The sequence below is a fragment of the Mercenaria mercenaria genome, chromosome 3 (assembly GCF_021730395.1).
Source record: "Mercenaria mercenaria strain notata chromosome 3, MADL_Memer_1, whole genome shotgun sequence".
Lineage (NCBI taxonomy): Eukaryota > Metazoa > Mollusca > Bivalvia > Venerida > Veneridae > Mercenaria > Mercenaria mercenaria.
In genome coordinates, this window is record NC_069363.1 from 42,271,722 (window position 1) to 42,286,400 (window position 14,679).

Below are 14,679 nucleotides of genomic sequence, written 5' to 3' on the forward strand. Positions count from 1 at the left end.
CTTTGCAGATGGAATCACTCTCTTAAAGACTGTTTATTAAAATGATAAAATATAAAAAGAAAGCAACCTTAAAAACCAAATAACAATATGATAGAAATTAAAAATATTATTATATGTATTTATGAGAACGTTAGGAAAGATATAAACGACCCAATTCGACAAAACAGGAGTTGAGGTTTGCTTGCCACGAAGCCAGGAAATGTCAAGAACTACACGTACATGTACCTTCTCGGCATATCCAACTTTCGGATTCATACATCGACATTTTTAAGGTGAAGAAGGTGTAATTGGAATAAGTTATGATATTGATTATGAATTCATACGAAAGCACTAGCGTATCTTCATATGATGTGAAAGTTTCATGGGCTTCAAGTGACGAGGGGAAAAGATATACCATTCCTCACGTTTCATAACTTTATGCCTTCTATGATGATTATTTCAATTTACAGGGGCCTCCGTGGCCGAGTGGTAAAGGTCGCTGACTTCAGATCACTTGCCCCTCATCGATGTGGGTTCGAGCCTCACTCGGGGCGTTGAATTCTTCATGTGAGGAAGCCATCCAGCTGGCTTACGGAAGATCGGTGGTTCTACCCAGGTGCCCGCTCGTGATGAAATAATGCACGGAGGGGCACCTGGGGTCTTCCTCCACCATCAAAGCTGGGAAGTCCTAAAATTGTGCCGGTGCGACGTTAAACCCAACCAAAAACAAATTCAATTTACACCTGTTAATTTGATAATAAAAGGTGATGAGCTTTAATTAAATTTTGTGCTTAAAAAGATCTTTGTGCTGGTGTATTTTTAATTTGTATATACAAAAAAAATTTTTATAATGTTTTTATGATAAGATCAAATAACATTTTTCCTTAAGAATAGGACCAATATATACATTTTAATCAAACAATTTGTAGAATGGGTCCATAGAGTTTTGTCAAAAACTAACATTTGACTATAAATGTCGCAACTAAGGGTAGTAACTCTATCTCTATTTTAGTAATCATTTTGTGGGGGGAAAAAGCTGAAATCGATTCATATACGTGTGTGTATCAGTATTTGCATAAAATGATTTATCGAGAAAAGAAATAAAAGTTTTGTAAAACGTTAATCAAAACTACGAGAGACAAATTTCTACTGATAGTAACAACACTATTAACCAAGTGTTAAAGCTTTGCAGAATGCAAATAATAATGCACATACGATGGTTGACTTGAAAATGGAACTGATATGTTAAAATAAACAGCCTATTAACCTATGACTTATTGCTCATACATTGTTATACTGACACCAACTGCAATCTATCATTCCCATTAGTTTTATTTGCTTAAGCTGCAATTTAAAAAAGGAAATTTAAGTTTATAGTTATAATCCTTTTAATATTAATCCTGCCCAGACACGGACTACCGGTGTTTATGTAAATTGCATTAAGCAAATGTAACTGACATTCTTCATATTCACATGGCAGAGTGACATCGTGAACTCTTTCTTTACGTCATGCTACCTCCGGAGACAATAAGTAATCATCTGGATCTTTAATTATAGGAATTAAAATATATGAAAAGGATAAAGAAACCCATAATATTAATATTACTGCCTTCAATAGTATCGTTAAATACCATACAAAATTTAGTATTTTATATATAATACTTTCAGAAGTCCTAAGTTCCAGTGAGTATTAATTTGTAAATGATACCTCAGTAAAACAATCACACAATAAAAATGTCATATGTAAAGCATAAAACAACAAAAATTGCTTGTAGTAGAATATTTTTGCAACGGGATGTTTTAACAGTAGCACAAATAATTCTTCAAAAACAATGTATTATTATGTACTCGTCCAAAAGTATAAACATCCTGTAAAGTTTTCGTTTTATAAAGAAATAGCATTTTCATTCACGGTTACGATTCTTTGGTCAGTTTGAACTGGCACTGTACCATCAATAACATTTTTGTAAATAAAGATAAACCAAAGATAATAATAAAAACCGAGCAAAGATGATTTATATGGCCGCCAGCTGGGTGCTTTCATTTAAAACTCTGTATATAATAAAGACGCTAACCACTAAGAATATGTTCTCTGGTATGTCAAAAAGTACAAACAATACGCCATTTTAAATGCAATTAACATTTTCCCGCTTATAAGCATCAATTGATAAAATACGTCCATCCCCTTGTAGAGTATTTAACGTATATTCTAATTAAGAAATAACATCAGAATTATACCGGAACAATACGATGGGGTTATACGCTCATATTTAAACATAGTTCTGCTATATATTATTTCGATTCTAACATGTCTTTTATGTAAACAAATAGATCAAATAGGGGCCGAACGCGTATCTATGTTTTACAATGTCAACACACGAGAAATAACACGTCCAGTGGAATAACTTAGAAGTGCATAGATGTTTAATGAGTTATTTTTCGCGCCTTATAACCTATACAGCCGTGTGTTTGGAACTGTCCAATAAGACCTCTCCCAAGCAAAAAAGACAAAAGCATCGTGTAAGTTTTGATGATTTCTTCTATTTAACAAAACTATTTACACAAAATTTCATACCGTTTTCATCATTCTTAGATACAGATAATTAGATTTAAATGATCAAATAATTCCAGTTTAAATTATTAAGTGATAAAAAGGTGCGTGCATCTAATGGCAATCAAGAAGCGAAAACGAAACTTTAAAATGGTGTTATTAAAATTCGTGCAATTGTATCAAGAAAAACGAAAGAAGAAGCATTTTTGCATATGTTGGCATTGTTTCCACATTGAAAAACTTAGTTTTTTCGCGAAAAAATATGATCTAAGGTTAACCACATGTACCAAGTGTGTAACAATTGACTAATTTTGATGTAACGGCCTGGATAGCAATTAAAAGTTGCCTTTTATATGGATGGCATAAAATCTAGTGGCGAATCGACACAAAAGGTCACATCTAACGTGAATATAATCTAGGGATGAAGTAATCTGAAGGTCATAGAACTAAACATCAAAGCTTAAAGGTAAAATTGGGTATAACCTGTGTATAAATGATCCGATAATTAACATTGTAACTAATTATTTACTCATGCGTAATAATGTGTTACATATGATATTATATATACTGATAGATATGTCAAAACGACTTCTAAAACATTGGGTGTAAGTACATTTGATTGCCAGACCTCTGAGACCAGTGCAGGTTATCCGAGTCATTCGTTTTAAATGAATAGTGACGAGTATTTTATTACGTTTTTGTACGTAAGCAGATTCTCAGTAACCACTAGTTGACACCACACACACCTGTTCACTGTGATTATCTAACATAAAATGTACAGGTTTCAGAACTCTGAATTTATTTAGACACACTGATGAGCCATTCACGGCGAAACTAGTTTGTGACTTTTCTATTAAAATTTAAGAAAATCTAAGCGAGCGTGTGAAGTCATTTTATAATTTTACGATATTTTGTTAATATATATATATATATGTTTACATTGAGTCTCCAATGAGATTCATTCCGTAATTGCCGGGTCATTTTACACTTATTGGGACTTTTTGCCATTTACTGGGTCTTTTTAAACAATACATATACCCAATATATATATAATATATATATATATATATATATATATATATATATATATATATATATATATATATATATATATATATATATATATATATATATAAATATATATATATATACTAATGCCAATGAACAATGTTTAACGATCTAATCTCTTATATTTTTTGAAGATATGGTAGAATCCATCTTTTAAGACTGGCTGACATATTATAAATGGAAAGTAATATGTCTGATTACAGTTATTCTCCCTATTCCTCAGTCTTTATTACGTAACTAATGTGTCTTACATCATTAATATATAATAGTTGTTTCCAAGCATCTGTATCACTTACCAGTATAACGTACGGTGTGTTATGTTTTTCCATTATGAACTTGGCCAGTGCATTGAAGTGTAAGACTTTTTTACAACGCACGAGCTTATGATGCCCGAACAGAATGCATTTTTGGTGACACTGTTATAAGAAATACCATTACAAAATTACGTATTCAACAGATACATATTTTCATGGCTAGGATATTGTTTCGTTGGTCACATGTTCCAGTAAATGATAAAAAAACCCATTCATTTGGCAAGCAGGGCGCACGGTCACCCTACAGTCTATCGTCGCCTAAGGAAAATAAAACTAAGTAAATGGATTTATTTTACATTTTATTTTACATACAAAAAGCACAATACTTTGTTTATTTAAAGGTTTTTTTAAGAAATGTCATTTTCACATTTATTTTCATGACAAACATAGTCTGATTCATAATGTTTGTAGATACATGAGCAAGTTAGAATACGGACTCTCGCAATTCAGTATTGTCATATACTTGATTTGATTTGTTGTTGACAAAATTGTTGTACGGTAGAGAAAGAAATTAAAAATTCAACTCAAATGGTCTCTAGAAAGTTTGAATTCCCATTTGGTCTAACAGCAGGAGCACAGATATACATAGGTATTCTGTATACACAACTCTATAATAAATACTGAGAAACAGTCACACATTTGGAAAAAGGTTTCAAAGATCAAATGGATGTTCAGCTGGATACTGTTGATGGAACAATACTCGACGGAGCTCAATATCCGTATCCGTACTTCTTATCTGAAAAGAATTGACATACTTTTAGAATTGTCAATAAAGGCACTATCACTACCAACGTATAGCGTACGTTAAGTCTGTGCATTAGCATTTTGCTTAAAGTATATTTTCATTTAAGAATGTTTGCTACATAGAAATTATTAAGATTTATATAAAATTCCATAAATTACAAGCAGCGTTTGTCATGGTTACTGACTTTGTAAAGTTTCACATGGATTGATAGTTTATAGACTAAGCTGAGTAATTTTCCAAATCATCGTTTTATGTATTTCATGTTACAACATAGCATTTAAAATAAGCATCTTTAAAGGTTGGTTTATTTCACGGATTACATTTCAATAAGGTTCTCATTAGGAACATAAAAACGTACTGGAATAATAGTGTGGATACTTTCCGTGCTTGTACCCGTATCCACCATATCTGTGCCCATAACCTCCGTAGAGAGAACCATAACCGCGTCCACCATACAGTGAACCATAACCCAATCCCCCATACAAGGAACCGTGTCCGCCATAGAGAGACCGTAGCCGAGACCACCATAAAGAGATCCATAGCCAATTCTATAAGATGGATAACCGTATCTGCCATATCCATAGCCAATTCCTCCATATCCACCATATAATGAACCATACCCGTAGCCACCGTACATCGGACCATAGCCATAACTTCCATAGCCTATACCGCCAAATCCTGAACCATACCCCCTGTAGCCACCGAGACGACCGTAGTATTTACCATGAGCAGCGACAGTAGCGATGCCAGCTACAGCTAACAGTAAAACACTGAGGTACTTCATATTTTAAGTCTGTAAAGATAATGTTTACAAATGCAAAAGGCAATGTTTTAATTAATCTTATAAGAGTAAATTTCGAAAAACGAAAGAATTATTTACTGCAAAACCCCACATTTAAATCAATTGCTGCCAGTTGTTATAACAAAACATGAATAAATTCAGATGCACTAATGCTAAAAGTGTTAGGGTACAATTACCGTTTACATGTTCCTAGTGTTATTCCCCAGTTTGGTTATATATAGCTTATCCGTCATTTTAATGGTGTCCAGGACTAAAGATACCTAGCGATACATAAAGATGGAAGAGGGGCATGAAAATTTAATAATAAAATAAGATATCTTTGTACTGTTAAAGAGTCTGAGTCAAAATTGCAGAGAAAAATGGCTAAAGTTTACATGGGAAAATAGCCTGTCCAAATGGTTTGACATTAAAAAGAAATATATAATATAAATACATTTGTATGACAGTCACGCCGAAAAGCAATGTGATACTTGTTTTATTATACGAAAAGGAAGGGATGAATGTTCAATCGGCAAGGCATTTATCTGATAATTTATTGTAGAAAAAAATATGATTCCAGTCAATTATAGACATCGTTATTGAGACGTTTTGCATTAAAAATGCTAGCAAATGTATCCTAACAACCTACAATTGACTTTGATACAAAACAAAACAAAACTGACAACACGTACACAATAAAACTAGACCACTGATAATAAAAACTGTACATTTGTTGCATTGACAATAAAAATGAAGCAAAGCAAATATAACTATAATTTCCTTTTGTCTTCTTTCACAATGATGCGTTATATAAATATCATGTAAGAAAGATTGACGAAATATCATATAATAGAAGAAGTTGATCAAAGTTGATAAATTAGACAACATAATCTTACTCTTTTTCTGAGATACGTTTTCATGTCATGGACTACTTATTACATTTAATATATCAGTCATTGCTTAACCAGTAATGAAAAGTGGATAAATATTTAGTAATGATGCAGTTATAACATCAATCCTTAATCCAAAAGGATTCATTACTCACAAAACAGCAAGTATCAATAAAAAATCTACAAGAAAACCCTTTCCTTCTTGAAGCATAGAATGCAACTAAGCGAAATAATAGCAGACTAGGTTTCTTTGAGCCTGTTCAGAGGTTAATGAAATGTGAAACACTTCTCACGACCCCGGCTTAAGCGGAATTCTTATCCATGATCCCAAAGGACCAGCAGAAAATAAAACAACACAATAAAATATGTTAAGAAATAACATGAAATTAATTATAACATTACCTTTTTGAGCGGCTGGCGTGTCGTTGATGTAGAGGAAAGGATTTGCCTATGTTGCATGGAAACACTTTGAGCATACTTATACAGATTCATATCCCACAGAAAACGGAAGTGTAAGCACGAACTGTCCAATTACTGCCCATCTTTTCGTGGTACACACAGTCATCTTCCTCTTTTCTGTGGAAACATTTCAGAAAGTCATCACTATTGGAAGAAAAACACCAAAAAACAAAATCGTAGGTAATTATGACATGAAGGTCTCACATACTTGAGTATATCACTTAGTACATTCACTCATCCCCAGATAAAAACATTACAGTCAATAAAAAAGTTTTAAAGAAAAGTTAGGACAAAGAATTTACAAACTATTGTGGCAAAACACTACATTCATCAAATGAAACGTAAGTTATAGTAACCTATATTGCGGGGGAGGTGTTATCCGCTACCAGAGTTATTATAAGTGTACTTCTTAGAATCATAGAATCTTTATTTTTATTCCTAATCACATCAGAAAAGATGTTTAAGCCCTACAAAAATTAGTTCCATTTATGAATGTCGCGGATGATTTATCAATGATCAAGCAGTCCTAAGTTAGCCTTACACACTGACCATTTAGATTATATAAGATCTACTGAAGAAAAGGTATTCAAGCCCATGGTTACATCACTGCATTCCAGTTGACAATTTAGATAATTTTAATTCCTGATTCAGGGGGGGTAACGTGGGGTTCATATTAGATTTTAGGCACATCTGTGTTTATTTCCCATACATGTATTTAACAGTTTTGCATTCGTTTTGTTACGAATGGGAGTGTTATATATTAATAATAGCACAATTTATATGTGAGATATTTATATATTAAAGGTAGCGAATGTTAATATTTCTCGGTGAAGTTTTGTTTTTGATTTGCATGCAAACTTTGTTTTATAAACGTACATTTTATACAAGTAACATGTCATTTTTTGATAGACAAAGTTTAGGCATTCTCTGCTTTAATGAAATTGAGGTACAGGATACATAGAAAGAAAATAAATCTAACAAAGCCCAACCCCACCAGACATCTCAATGCTTTGATTTCTTCTTCGAATCATTAGAAATGCAATTGTAAGCGGCTACCGGTCACTTTAAAATTAAGAATATTTTTCCAAAGGTTTTCAAGATATCAATAGCGTTCAAATCATACGAGCTAGTTAAAAAATAACAGTATGTTTAGAATGTCTTTTTAGTAATTTTTCAGACGGCTAGTGCAATACTTTCCCTTTCTCAGTTAATTTATTTTCTTTAAATTAAAAATCATGGAACCATTTAATTAACAATTAATTTATTTCTTTTAACAATTTTGATATTTATTTAGGCAGAAAAGGTAATATTTTACAGTCTGAATGCGAAAGTTGACAGTCTATTTCAACTAACTTTCAAAATGAGAGGTTATTTGATTTATTATTTTCATTTCAATATGTCCAGAAAAATGCCTCAGTAACGGTATAATTAAGGACTTTGTTTTCCAGTATAATAACTGATTTTCTAATTATTTCACCGGAAACTGCAATATTATACATGACATGTTTACGGGCTGTTTCAATGTTGTAATACAGCGAGAAATAATTCTTACATGGAGTAATATGATTGAAACATGCAATTTCTAATTTTGCTATTTAAAAACCTTACGATACAAATAATTATTACAAATACTGTATATCCTAAGAAATAAATATTTGCGAGTTAATGGTGGTCGATTATAAATTTCAATTATATTTTGTAAATCAGCCTAACGTTCCAGGGATGAAAATACTACATATATAAATCATTATTATAGGGAACACGTTTTAACATCCCTTAAACAAGCACCTGTAAATATATTGTGTGAGACTCTCTTCATGTAACGTGACACATGACGTATACTTTTTCTATATAAAAATAACGTCGGTCAAACCATACGTTGACCTAATAAGATAAAAAAATATGGCCAATTACGTATATTAATAAACAGATATTATCTATATTAAGTATCCATAATTGATGTCGGTTGGTGGTTGAGCAATTACCTACGTGAACTTGTTGATTAAAGACTTGTGGATTGATGGCTGCCTTGACAGTACATACGTCTTACATATACTGTTATGATAGTAAGGAAGTAATGACAAAAAAAGAAAGAAAAATATCAAACAGGGAATGCCACGCACCAAAAGCGCAGCCTCCTCAGAACGAACCCCCCAAAGATTTATTAGATGTAAATATCTAGTGAGAGACTTTTAACTCTAAGATATTCTTACTACTTCTATCAATAATGCTGACAGTCTGTCATTTCTATTTCAAAAGAGAATCCAGGGGGCGCATCCGGCACCACCAACCCCTCCCCATACCAACCCCACCTAAATCCCGGCACACATACATTTTATGATTATAGTATCTTACATGGCAGAGAAATTATATAACTAATTGTTTCAGTATTTCGTACGGTTCGTTCTTTCTTATAGTTATTGTATCCCGAGGTGTTTATATCGTGGCCATGAAATACTAACTCGTTTTCAAAGCTTCTCGGACGACATTCGCCTACTTATGGAAGCGTTAATTGACCCCCGAGTTGACGTGAAAATGACGGACATGTCAGGATAGATTATCTCGACATATCGTGTAATATCGTGGCATCTCGAAAATTATTAAGACGACACGCCAGAACTGATTCTTGTCTTGTTGACAAATTTTCTACCACTGGTCATAATTTATGCTACGCTTACCTAAATTTACTCGATTGTTGACATAACTGGCGTCATACAAAATTGTTTTACGCAGGAAAATAGGACGGCATGCTACATAATCAAATAGACGTCATCCAAAAATTATGTGAAAATGTAAATAACGTTTTAGTTTATGTTAATATACTGTGATATACCTTGTTTTCTTGTAAAATATTTTCACGTCGTGATCCGATACCTTTGTATTATTTAAAAAAATTAAGCAAAATGTCGGTAGTTTTGTATTAGCTTTGGAATTCTGCCGTTTTCGTTGGAAGCAATGGCTGCATAAAACTACGGTAATTATTTCATGCTTGTACTATTATTGTTGTTGCTGCTGTTGTTGTTGTTAATGTTCTTATTCTCATAGCTTCATTAATTATGATAATATTATTTAAGCTGTAAAGCCCATAACTCTCCATTAACATTTTGCATATGGTTCTGGCGGAAGGCTATATCATCCGCAGGATGCGAATAGTAAGGCAATGATCTTTCTTTAATTTAATAATCTGATTTCATCAGCAGGTCTTCTGACTCCATCAGGAATGCCATCACTCTTTCAGTAATCGTTTGGCAATATCCCTAACAAATTTCAGACCAGTCATATCATTGACCCCGGTAAAGATTTATTTGAAATTGTGTAATCCTGATTTTTATGATTGTTATGAATAATTGTTACCGGATTTAGAAAATGCTAGACGTTTTGAATATATGGTATATTGAGTATCTTGAGATATTTTTCAAGGCCAAAGTGATAAGGAAATCAACTGCTTTTCATGAAAAACGTGCTGCTCTCCAATGAGAATTACGACTTATTTTTATTTAAAAAAAAATGAAAATAAAATGTTTTGATATCTCCGTCAAATTCTTGCAAAATGTTATGCAAAATAACCAAATTTATGTTCAAAGTGCTAGTTCACGAAGGATTTTTTAACATTGGGACTGATTTATTTTCATTGCATGTGCATCGAAAAGTAATAATCACTTAACTAGCTGCATCCCGCCCGCTTAGATCAGTAGGTAAAGCGTCGGTCTACGGATCGCGGGGTCGCGAGTTCGATCCTCGGGCAGGGCGTATGTTTTCCGTGACTATTTGATAAACAAAATTGTGTCTGAAATCATTAGTCCTCCACCTCTGATTCATCTGGTGAAGTTGGCAGTTACTTACAGAGGACAGGTTTTTACTGGTACAGAATCCAGGAACACTGGTTAGGTTACCTGCCCGCCGTTACATGACTGGTTAAGCTAAAATAAGTGCTGAGGGGTTAGATTATTAATTCCATATTTATCAACGTGTGGCTAGGTGTTCAATCCCATTTAGTGGGGCGGGAATTTCAAAAAAAGTGCAAGTGATGATACAAGCTTGAAACTTTCGGGAAAATAATAACTAGCCATAGGAACTTCGAAAGTGAAGTGGGCCCTTAATTATCTTTTGCTCAATCAAGATGGCCGCCTTTTTCAAATGGCCCCTAAATTAGTGTACAAGAATACATAAGATTGAATTAAAGCTAACGGGGGGGCCTTGTTGTTTTTATAGTTGCCAAATATGGCTTATTCTTTGAGAACTCCCAAAAGTAAATATTTAAATTATTTCAGGTAATGTAAAAAAAGTGCTGACCATTTTCAAAATGGCCGCCAGTGCTATAACTTAAAATTTATAATATGGTTAATGAACAAATGTGAAAATATTAAAAATCATCGCGCATTGATAAAGTATACGTATGTTGTTATACTTACAACAATATAACATTTTGTAATTAATATTATTTGGTAATAAATATATTATTTGTAATGATGATGGCATTTTTCAAAATGACCGACCAAATGAAGTCCAAATCATAAGAAAATTTTTTCATCTAATCTTCATTAATCTGTTTGTTAAAGGCTATCAATAAATTTCACTTAAATTTATTGGTAATATCAATATCATAAGCAGTTTACACAAATGGAAAATTTATTTATACATGTTATGCAAATTTATTATCTGTATCTGCATATATCTGAATGTATTTTATTTGATGTTATATTATGAAGAGGTGCAATATATTTATATATATCTTGTATTAGAAGATACCTGATTTGTGTCCATGTAAATTGTCACAATCTTGACATTTTTATTTAATGAAGACTTGAACATGTAATTCTGCTATTCTGAAACATTTTACTTTAATCATTAAATTTAAACCCTAGCAGTTACACGGGGCATAGCAAAATTTGCAAGTTCACCCTGAAGCAGATACGAATCTAGAGTCTTATGTCTTTTTTGTGACAGCCACACTTCTGAAGTTCTTGCCCAGATGCTAAAATAACTGACATTGAAACCAGAACGGTTTTATTTGTTTGTTATTAGACTTTCCAACCTCATTCCACAACATCTGGCAGAACTGATATAGCGACATTTATTATGCCCATATATGTCCAGTTTTAATGGCAGCACTACTTAATAGTCCTTATCTTCAATGATTATGGCCTTTTGGTCTGTTGTATAACCTGCAATACCTGGTAAAGGAAAATTTGTCAGCTTTGGAAAACACGTGGTGGTGTATTAAGACGCTAAAAACACATTTTTTTAGGGTTATCCAACAGACCAGGGCATAATCATTGAAGATATGGACGTTCTTAAAGCCATTACCTTTGAAGATATAGACATTTTAAGCAGTTGTAGTACTTTTATATGACAGATCTAGTTCATGTGTTAATTTTAAATTTCAGGCTAGACTTGATCTTTTTTTGCCAAGAAAAAAAGGCCCATATGATAGGATTTCACCAACTCAAGATGCGTTGCATCAACATTCAAAGCGTGCTGCAAATCAGGCGGGGACATATATGGGCACAATAAATGTCAGCTTACCAGTTCTGCAGATGTTGTGGAATGGAGTCGGGAATGTCTAGATAAAACAAAATAAAACCATTCTACATTTAGTTTCAGCATTTGTCAAAAACTTCAGAAGTGTGGCTGTCAGAAAAAAAGCATGAGACTCTAGACTGTAGCTGCTTCAGGGTGAATTTAACTTGTACTTTGCTATGCACGTGTAACTGCTAGGTTAATTCAACGATTAAATGGTAAAATGTTTCAGAATAGTAGAATTACATGTTGAAGTCTTCATTAGTAACAATTTTCAAGATTTGACAATTTCATGGACACAAATCGGTATCTTCTAATCAAAATATATAAAAATATATTGACCTCTTTCAATATACACAAAAAAATACATTCAGATATATGTAGATATCAGTGATATGTACATATTTTGCATATATAAATATTACCCGTTTGTGTAAACTGCTTATGATATTGATATTACCAATAATTAATGTGAAATGTATTGACAAACCTTTGATAAATAGATTAATGAAGATTAAATGAAAATTTTACTTATGATTTGGACTTATTTAGGTCAGCCATTTTGAAAACAGCGTCATCATTACAAATTTAACATCATTATTATCAATTCTAATATGACTCGGTTTGGTTTCCGTTAAACAAAAGAGGAAATGAAATCAAGCTCTGTATACTCTGAGATAAACCTCGGCTGATGGTAAGAGAACATTTGAAACAATTTGACGTCAAAATGACACATGACGTTCGATAATTACTTATTGGGTAAATAAAGTCCAACATAATATTTTTTAAAAAATATGTCAATGAGCATGTCACAATGAAACAATCAATCCCTTTGTGATTTACCTCTAATTTACCACGGTTCTCATTCAGATGCTTCAGTATTTAACCACTCGGGTTAACGCCCTTGTGGTTCAATTCCTACGCATCAAAAACTCTGAACGTGGTAAATAAGACGTAAACCCTCGGAGGCCTTGATTATTTGTTAAATAAATTAATTACAAATGTATGTATTGTTGTAAGTTAACAACATACGTATACTTCAGTCAATGCTCGTTGATTATTAATATTTTGACACCTGTTCTTTTCCCATATGTTATTTCAGTTATGCACTGATGGCCATTTTGAAATGGTCACCATCTTGTTTTACATTACCTGAATAGTTCAAATATTTACTATTGGGGGGTTCTCAAAGAATTACAGCAATATTAGATAAATATAAATGCAACAAGCACCCCCCCCCCCTCCACCCCCTCCCGGGTTAGCTTTATTTCAATCTCATGTATTTTGTTTGTTTGTTTGTTTTGGGTTTAACCCCGTTCTTCAAAAGTATTTCATACTGTAACAGGGGTTATGTATTTTTGTAGACTAATTTTTAGGCGGCCATTTTGGCATCTTGATTGAGCAGAGATAATTAAGGGCCCATTTAAACTTTTAAAGTTCCTTTTGGTCTAGTTATTATTTCCTAAAGTTTCATGCTTTTAGTGTCATTTGCGCTATTTTTGGAATTCCCGCCACGTGGGGCAAAAAATATGGAATCTACTGTGCACAATCACAAAAGAAACTTTGTCTGCTAAATTGAATTACAAATGGAATTGGCATATATAGGGAAGTAACTTTTTCTGAAATAACTTGCAAAGTGCGTAGTATTATAAAAGATTGTAAACGCTTCTACATACTGAGTTCAACATACAATGAAAACCGAATACCCCGAAATCGCTTATCTCAAAATTCCGGCTATTTGGTTTAAACAGTATTTATTATTACACATAAAAACATAGAGAATTGAGAAGGAAGGTAGTAGGCTTTTTTGAAAACTCTCTCCATAATGTAATTTCAACGGTAACAAAATAAATAATCCATCGTACATGTTCTGCTTCTTCGTTTATACAAAATTTATGGTATATGACATGAATTTTTCGATTTGTAATTTTAAAAAGGTTTAAAAAATACTTTATTTTGGACTGTAACAACCTTATTTTTTATGTATTAATGATAGGAAATAAGGAAGCGAAATTGACGAAATGAGGTTAATAGGTCAGAAATGTCACTTTAGGCACATGGAGTTTTAGGTCTTTCGTTAAAACTATGTAGAAGGGCTAAAATGGCAAAGAACCTGGGATACAAAGCTATTATCACAGCTATAATTGCTCAAAAATAAAACAACTACGTATCAAATCTCTTTGTTTTCTGTATATACTTCTGTACATGTAGAAATATTGAATTATTCAGTGTGCTTGTAATTGAGGAATCACAAAATAACAGTGTATTTAGTGTAACAGGAGCTACTTGCCTACTATTGTTTAGAAACAAAGAAAAATATCAAACAGGGAATGCCACGCACAAAAAGCGCAGCCTCCCCAAAACGAACCCCC